Raw genomic sequence first — 8,404 nt, 5'->3', positions numbered from 1 at the left:
TAATGTTTATGTTAAATATTTATCTTTGTATAAGTTCTTTTTAATTATATTTTTCTTTATGATCGAAACAGTAAATGCAAGTTAAATAAATTGTTGAACAATGAATGTATATGTCAACTATCGATGAAAATGTCATAACGGTTCGTATCAGTTATTTACGTGAGGGACCATTACGACTAATAAATTAAAGTAAAAAAAAAAAAAAAAACGGAATGAAATTGACCTACAAGAAATTAATATCCATATATTTATTTATTTATTTTCAAATTCAAATCCAACATTATAGTCAATGATATAATCCAATCCAATGATATATGTTCATTTTGGTTAATATTCTACATTTTATTAAAAAGATAGGTTTCATATTTATAATTTTAATTTCATGTGAAATAAATTTAATTCTTTTAATTAAAGTAGATTTTAAAAATTAAGAGGTGGAATTTATAATTATTTTAAATTAAGTCATTACTACACATAAGGATCTTGAAACAAATACAAATTTACTTCTCAATACAAGAATGTTTACCCTACTTCATGTGTTCCACGTGTTTATGCTCGGTAAGTACATGATCGACAAAACTCTAGTGATATATTATGAGCCTTTGCAGTTAGACAAAAGCTCGAGTAAAGAAAAAAAATATCTATATAGATTTTAGCTCGATAAGTGATGAAATTGCACATTAGAGAGATAACATTTATCACATGAAAATGATGATGGAGAAGTTCCTAGAGTTATTCCAAGCTTAAGATGTGTGTGTTATTTCTCAATCTTCATACTATCATTTCTTTTATTTCTAGCCAACGCCAATTTGGAGAACATGATGAAGAAAAAAGAAAATGGAGGAAGTCGATTTGGAGTTAGTTTTGGAACTATTCCTCGACAGTAGGATAAAACGAACATCAACTCAAGAAATTTAGTGAACCCTGCACATGTCATTATTATGACTGTTTGCATGTATTATGTGATGCTATGCTATGTTATAAATTACGCTATGTCGTATTATGTATTGTTATAAGCTATGCTATAATACGACTATACCATGTTACCATCTTGTGGAATTATATTTATGATATTGATGATATGATGCATAAAACTTCATACACCAAGCTATGTAAATTATGTTAATTAGGGAAGATATGACAATTATTACGGATGCATGTCTCACAAACTTTGTATGTCATGAATGAATGAAGGTATGACTTGAATCATAAACTTATGTCATGGTTTTAAGCTATGGGGACCTCATGCATTTATGTGCGTCATTTGCACCAGGATACTTTCCCATTGTGATTAATACGAATGCGTACATTACGATATCTATTTTTGTCGTGATATTACGTGGGTCCTTTCTCCATGTGGTTTCTGGTAGCATGAGCGTGCATTAACCCGATGAATGAGGCCTAGGGAATATATACATGAGTCTATCTGGTGAGACTATGTGCACGTGCGTGGGCCGTGTGTATAAAAGTACTACACATTCAACCCTGCCCGGACTGAGTTTAAAGTCATGTCATGATGGTTTTATGAAATGATAGGTCCCACCATATTGCATTTGATTGCATTTTTCTTACTTCAAGAGTGGGGTTACTTATGGATTATTTCTTAAAATATTAAGTCGCATGTTACTCTTCTTTCTTAGGTACAGGTAAGGTACTCTCGTATGGATGTGACGGCGTCGCGGTGAAGGCCATGAGATCAAAGCTAGGGTATTGTGTTCATGTTTGTTTTAGTAGTCCTTAGGTTATATCACGCCATCGCCTTATTTTTTTTTTTTTTAATCTCATTTTAATTCACATTAGCTATATTTTGCTATATTGTTCATAGCAATATTGTTTTAATGAATTTATTATGAATGTTTAAGTCCACGACATCGTTTATGAAATATTTTCATAGACTTTTCCACACGTATTAGCCATGTCATGCATGTAGTAGTATCTATATTTGATTAGGAAAATTAGGGTCGTATAGGCCTAGCCTTGTCACTACCTACAGTACCACAAGTGGCACCATCGATGCCTGTAGTAGTGTCGGTCCCCACTACGACTACCCTAATGTGGGAGACCTTTCATTTAATAAATATAGACTATGACAACCAAATAACAAGCGTAGGCAACCAACAACCCTAAGATGATGCAAGAGATGAAATAATTATGAAATTGTAAGAGAAACAGCCTTTGTATCATCAATTGGACTGTTAAATATCACGTGTTTGTTTAGATTGCTATCAGCTAATATCTAATTAAATCTCGTTGTAGTTAGGAGTTGATTTAGTTTTAATTTGTTTACTGGTTTGTTATTGTAGATTTCTAGGTAGATTTTTTAATATGTAGGAGTTGATTTCGATGTTAAGCACTTTTTTACTGCTTTATACACTCCGTTTCTTTGACATTCTATTCTTAATCATCATGCCTAATCATTCCCCAAAAAAGTTTCTTAAAACATGGATAGTTACTCGGATTTTTTTAGCACGTGTTTCAAATGACCCGGTTTAGGGTTTCGGTTTTAAGCACTTTTTTTACTGCTTTATACACTCCATTTCTTCGACATTCTATTCTTGATCATCATGCCTAATCATTCCCCACAAAAGTTTCAAAAAACATGGACAGTTACTCGGTCATTTTAGCACGTGTTTCAAACGTCCCGGTTTAGGGTTTCCGAATTAGGGTTTCGATTTTAAGCACTTTTTATACTGCTTTATACACTCTGTTTCTTCGACAATCTATTCTAAATCATCATGCCTAATCATTCCTCACAAAAGTTTCTTAAAACATGAAAAGTTACTCAGTTTCTTTAGCACGTGTTTCAAACGTCTTGGCTTGAGGTTTCCGAATTAGGGTTTCGATTTTAAACACCTTTTTATTGCTTTATACACTCCGTTTCTTCAAAATTCTATTCTAAATCATCATGCCTCATCATTCCCTACAAAAGTTTCGAAAAACATGAACAGTTACTTGGTTTTTTAGCACGTGTTTCAAACGACCCGGTTTGGGTTTTCTGAATTAGGGTTTCAATTTTAAGCCCTTTTTTATTGCTTTATACACTCCGTTTCTTCGACATTCTATTCTTCATCATCATGGCTAATGATTCCCCACAAATGTTTCGAAAAACATGGACAGTTTATTGGTTTTTTAGAACGTGTTGAAACGTCCCAGTTTGAAGTTTCCGAAATAGGGTTCGATTTTAAGCACTTTTTTACTGCTTTATACACTCTTTTTATTCAACATTCTATTCTAAATCATCATGCCTAATCCTTCCCCAAAAAAGTTTCTTAAAACATGGAAAGTTACTCGGTTTCTATAGCACGTGTTTCAACGTCCCGATTTGGGTTTTCCAAATTAGGGTTTCGATTTGAAGCACTTTTTTACTGCTTTATACACTCCATTTCTTCAACATTCTATTCTAAATCATCATGCCTAATAATTCCCCACAAAAGTTTTGAAAAACATGTACGGTTGCTCGGTTTTTTTAGCACGAGTTTCAAACGTCTCGGTTTGGGGTTTCCGAATTAGGGTTTCGATTTTAAGCACTTTTTTACTGCTTTATACACTTCGTTTCTTCAAAATTCTATTCTAAATCATCATGCCTCGTCATTCCATAAAAAAGTTTCGAAAAACATGGACAGTTACTTGTTTGAGAATAAGCAGTGATTGATTAGAGATGTAGTGGCAAAGACTTGTTCAATGTCAAAATGAAAGGAAAAAGCTTTGCTCTAAATCCGATGGGGAGAGAGCACTTGACCTTTATATCAAGAGCTAGTGCCACTGAGATTTGGCACAAAAGACTTGGGCACTTTCATCATTGAGGTTTGCTTTAGATGCAGTCAAAGAAGTTGGTAAAAAGACTCGCTGACATTAATGATTACATTCCTCTTTGCCGTGCTTGTAATTTTGGGGAGCAACATAGCCAACCCTTTCCTAAACATTCATGGAGAGCCTCGAAAAAACTGCAGCTGGTTCATACTGATCTTTGTGGTCGTCAACGAACTACATCATTAAATGGTAATCTTTATTACATTGTTTTTATTGATGATCTAATGAGAATGTGTTGGATATTCTTGCTCAAGCAAAAGCCAGAAGTTGCGGATGTATTTTGAAATTCAAAGCCAGAGTTGAGAATGAAAGTGCATGCTTGATTCAGACTATAAGATCAGATAATTGCAAGGAGTACATTTAACAGTTTTTGTGAAGAGGCTGGAATTGAACATAAATTGACAGCAGTGTACACTCCTCAACAGAATGACGTCAGTGAAAGGAGGAATAGGTTCATAATTGAGATGATATTTCATCTATTGAAGAGTTTAGATGACCATAAAGTATCTTGTGCATCGTTCATGTTGTAGGATGATGCACAAATATGTTTCTCAGTCTTAATGGAGGTTTAATCGCACGACATTATGAGAAGAGTATTACTTGAGCATGGTCACATGTATAAAACAATAGGAATATACCAAGAATTCATGAGGCGAATGAGCTTAGCCTAGCCTCGAAATTGGTCTACATTAAGACAAAGAAGGCAGAGAGATTCATCGTAGACTTGGATGAAGGTGTTTGCCTCGACCTAGGCTTACTCAGTAAAGCTATTCATTAAGATTTTCTCAACTCGACCAAGGTGGCCTCAACCTAAGTGACTTATTTCTAGCCTCGATAGCTTAGGCCTCGACCTTGACTCTAAGCTCATCCCCTTGTCATGGCTTTCTAATACTGCATGGGTAACAAATTTTGATTTGTTAACTTATTTGATTCGGTTTGGCGTTTTTATTCACTCATTCCCATTAAGGTTTAGCTTCTCCTTTAGTCTCAAGTTAATGTTTATGTAACGATCCTAAATTTTTACATACTCAGTGTCGCTACCAAGTCTCATGCTTATCTCTTAAATGTGGAATATAACACTTAGATACTCATCATAAATAACGGAAAATTTAAAACACATTCAGAACACTTTAAACTACTAGAACACATTGTCGGTCTTACGTGTTTCAAAATATAACGTTGGAATTTAAAATTAAAACAAAACAATTAAAAATGGAATAATCTAAAGAATGAAATAAAAGCGTCCTATACTCCTATGACTAAGAATTTAAACATGCAACTACCTTATGCACGTGCCACAGTATCTATTTCCGATGTCGTCGTCGTCCGTACATGGGCGTCTTCTCTTTACCTGAAAAATGATAGTTGGCACACGGCTTGAGTATTTCGAAGAATACTCAGTAAGTGACCCACTGTAGGGGTCATGCTGATGCAAACACGTGCAACATGCTCTTTGGATCGAGCTCTAACTCATCTAGGAGTGACCTCCAATCTCGAACAAATTGGATGTGTAGTACTTCTTTACACATGACCCACACGTGCGAGCGTGAATCCTCCGGGCGCTGGCCTGGACCCTCTAATCAAGCTAATCTGTAACGACATCTGGAAGTTAGCGGAACGCCATAGTGTCATGAACTATTCAAACTTGATAGTATGGGTAATTATCATAGGTTTAATGTATGGAGCACAATTGCGAGTATGAACTATTTATTGGGCTGTTTTTCTTGAGGCTTCAACTCTACCGTAGAAAGGAGAGACTTAAAATATAAATATATCTAAGAATAGCTTAACAATTCTCACATTTGTGCCGATCAAGGTAGGTCTTAAACAAAGATACTCTAATTTTCCATACGTTCATAACTTCGCCTACGAAATGGCTTTAATGTTGGCTTGGTTGAATATGACTTGTATGATGTACGAATGACGAATTTTTCATGATTGTTTGATGCGTTTTGTGTTATGTTATGTTTATGCAATGATACAAGATGTACTATAATATGATTATGTCATGTTATGGAACTATGTTGTGATATTAATGTTGTATGATGCATGAACCTCCATATATTACACTACATAAACTACGATATCATGTACGTCGTGGTATTATGCACGCTCCTTTCCCTCCATAGCTTTTGCCAACGTGAGTTTAAGCTAGCCCAACAAGTAGCCTTAGAGGATACGTATACGAGTCTGCTAGGTGGATCTATGTGTGCATGTGTAGAGAAATATTACACATTCAACTCTATCCAGACTGAAAAGTAGAGATCGTTGCATGTATTTGCATTTTCCGACCGCAACAATGTGATTATTTACAGAGTATTTTTTTAAATTATCAAATAAGTGCTATTTTTTTTAGATGAAGGCAAGACAACCATGTAGGGTCACTATATAGGCTATGAGAATGAAGGTATGATAGTTGCATTTTCTATTCAAGTTATAGCCCTTAGGTTAGATATCAAAATTAGTTACTTAACATTGATGTTTAAAATATGGAAGTCTCGATTTTATGGAAATGTCAATATCAATAGATAATTTTGAAAAAAAAAAAAAATATATACAACAAAAATACTAATAAATTAAATTAATAAAAAAAAAATAAAAAAAAACCTATTTTTCAATTTTAAATATATTAAAATACTTATGATTGACTCGAGATAAAAGAGGCATATGATGATGTAATTAATATGAAGTATAATGGATAACAATTCAAAAATTATGAAAAGGTTGTAATAACTAATTATTGGAAAAAAAAATTAATTGCCCAGCTTAGTGAACCAAAATCGTCTTCTTGAAAATTAAAATTAATGTTGTTTCTATAAATAAATAAATAAATAAAAGAAAAAGAAAAATGTAGCAATTATCTCTACAATTTGCTTTTCGTTGACCGTGACCGAGAGTATTGACACGGACCATTGTATTATTTTTTCATTAATATGTCGATATCTAATATTGTCCACCAAATCCACTTTTTAATCATATTGTATAAAATTGACCTTATATTTAATAAAAAGATCAACACATAATATTAATAATAACCCTCATCCTCGTTTAGAATAGTAAATTCTTATACGACGGTTTAAATATTCTCATAAATTTTTCAAAAGTTCCCATGGACTATGAGATCTCACGTCGGTTGAAAAAGAGAACGAAACATTTCTTAAAGTAATGTGGAAACATCTCTCACCGACACATTTTAAAATCGTGAGACTAACGGCGATATGTAACGGGCCAAAGTAGATAATCCCTGCTAACGATGAGCTTAGGCTCTTACAAATGGAATCAGAGCCAGACACCGAGCGGTGTGCCAACAAAGACGCTGGCCCCCAAGGGGGTGGATTGTGAGATCCCACGTCAGTTGGAGAGGAGAACGAAGCGTTCTTTACAGGAATGTGAAACCCTCTCCCTAACAAACATGTTTTAAAACCGTAAGGCTTACGGCGATACATAACGATTCCAAACGGATAATATCTACTAGCGGCGTACTTGGGCTGTTACACTAACATCCATATTTTCAATAAATTGAGGTCTCTACATTTTTCATCAACATTGTCATTTAAAACTTGAGTGTTAATATTACCCTCTTTAATTTTTCGTCATGAAAATTTTGAAGTTAAGGGTTTATTATGATTTCATGCAAGTGACACAGGTGAAACAAGATTTGAGGTTTCAAACATATGCATCGTCAAATTTGTAATAAGACACAAGAATAGACGAACAACGTTGTTCATTTGAAAAAAAAACTACGTACCGTTATGTTACATTGCATTGTAATGAAACTATAAAAAGATGGTGGAATTCTGAGATGATTTCCAAACCCATCATAACACGACGTACGACCAAACCGATTATTTAAACACGACATTGAAATGAAAAATTGAAGAAGAAACAAGAAACGGAAATGAAAGGATTTGGTTTCAAGCAGGGCATTGGAAGCCGGACGGAACCTTCTTTCCACAGTAGTTCAACAGCAAGCTGAGGGAAACTGAGAGGTCAATCTTGAGACCCAAGGCTCTGGCCTTCACCGCAGTGCAAAGGCACACAGCAGCTTCCAGGTCAACAAGGCCTTGGATTAGGGTGCAGCATGGGGATTTTGGTGGTGAGCCGATCACTACGTGCACTAGATCGTCCAGCAAGTCGGCGCAAACGCCAAGTTTGAGGGTGTCCCTGGGGCACTTGGGGAGTGATGGTTGCTACCTTGACGGGGTGGGCTTGTGGGGCTTGGGTGGCGGCGGTGGGCAAGGGACATAGGTGGAGCTGACCATAGTGAAGAAGAGGAGGTTGAGGAGGAGGAGCAGGGCAATGGGTGAAGAGAGCTTGGAAGCCATTGGTGGAGAGATATTGAAGGGTTTGTAGGTTTGTGGGATGGCTTGTGAAGAATTATGAGAAGGGTTAGGGTTTTTATAAATGGGGTTTGGGAATTTGTTGTATTTTAAAACAAAAATTCCTTATAAATTGTAGGATATGAAACACCTAACTATTTCAGTTACTTTATTAAGTTTTGAGGAATTGATTTGAGAGATGGGTTTTTAATTAGTTTGTCTTTTTTAAAAATATTATAAAAATGTCAAATGGCCTACAAAATAGACCAAGTGAT

The 8,404-nt window shown here is 35.0% G+C and overlaps 1 pseudogene; it reads right to left on the bottom strand.

Moving 5' to 3' along the window:
- Window positions 1-7,631: 7,631 nt before the first annotated feature.
- LOC147782755 (14 kDa proline-rich protein DC2.15 pseudogene) lies at window positions 7,632-8,164 on the bottom strand (annotated as a pseudogene).
- Between the last annotated feature and the right edge of the window lie 240 nt (window positions 8,165-8,404).

This window comes from Cucurbita pepo, unplaced genomic scaffold (assembly GCF_057944985.1).
Source record: "Cucurbita pepo subsp. pepo isolate OVF unplaced genomic scaffold, ASM5794498v1 scafford_80, whole genome shotgun sequence".
NCBI lineage: Eukaryota > Viridiplantae > Streptophyta > Magnoliopsida > Cucurbitales > Cucurbitaceae > Cucurbita > Cucurbita pepo.
The sequence above is the reverse complement of the archived record's forward strand: the minus strand, read 5'-3'. Positions and strand labels throughout refer to the sequence as shown.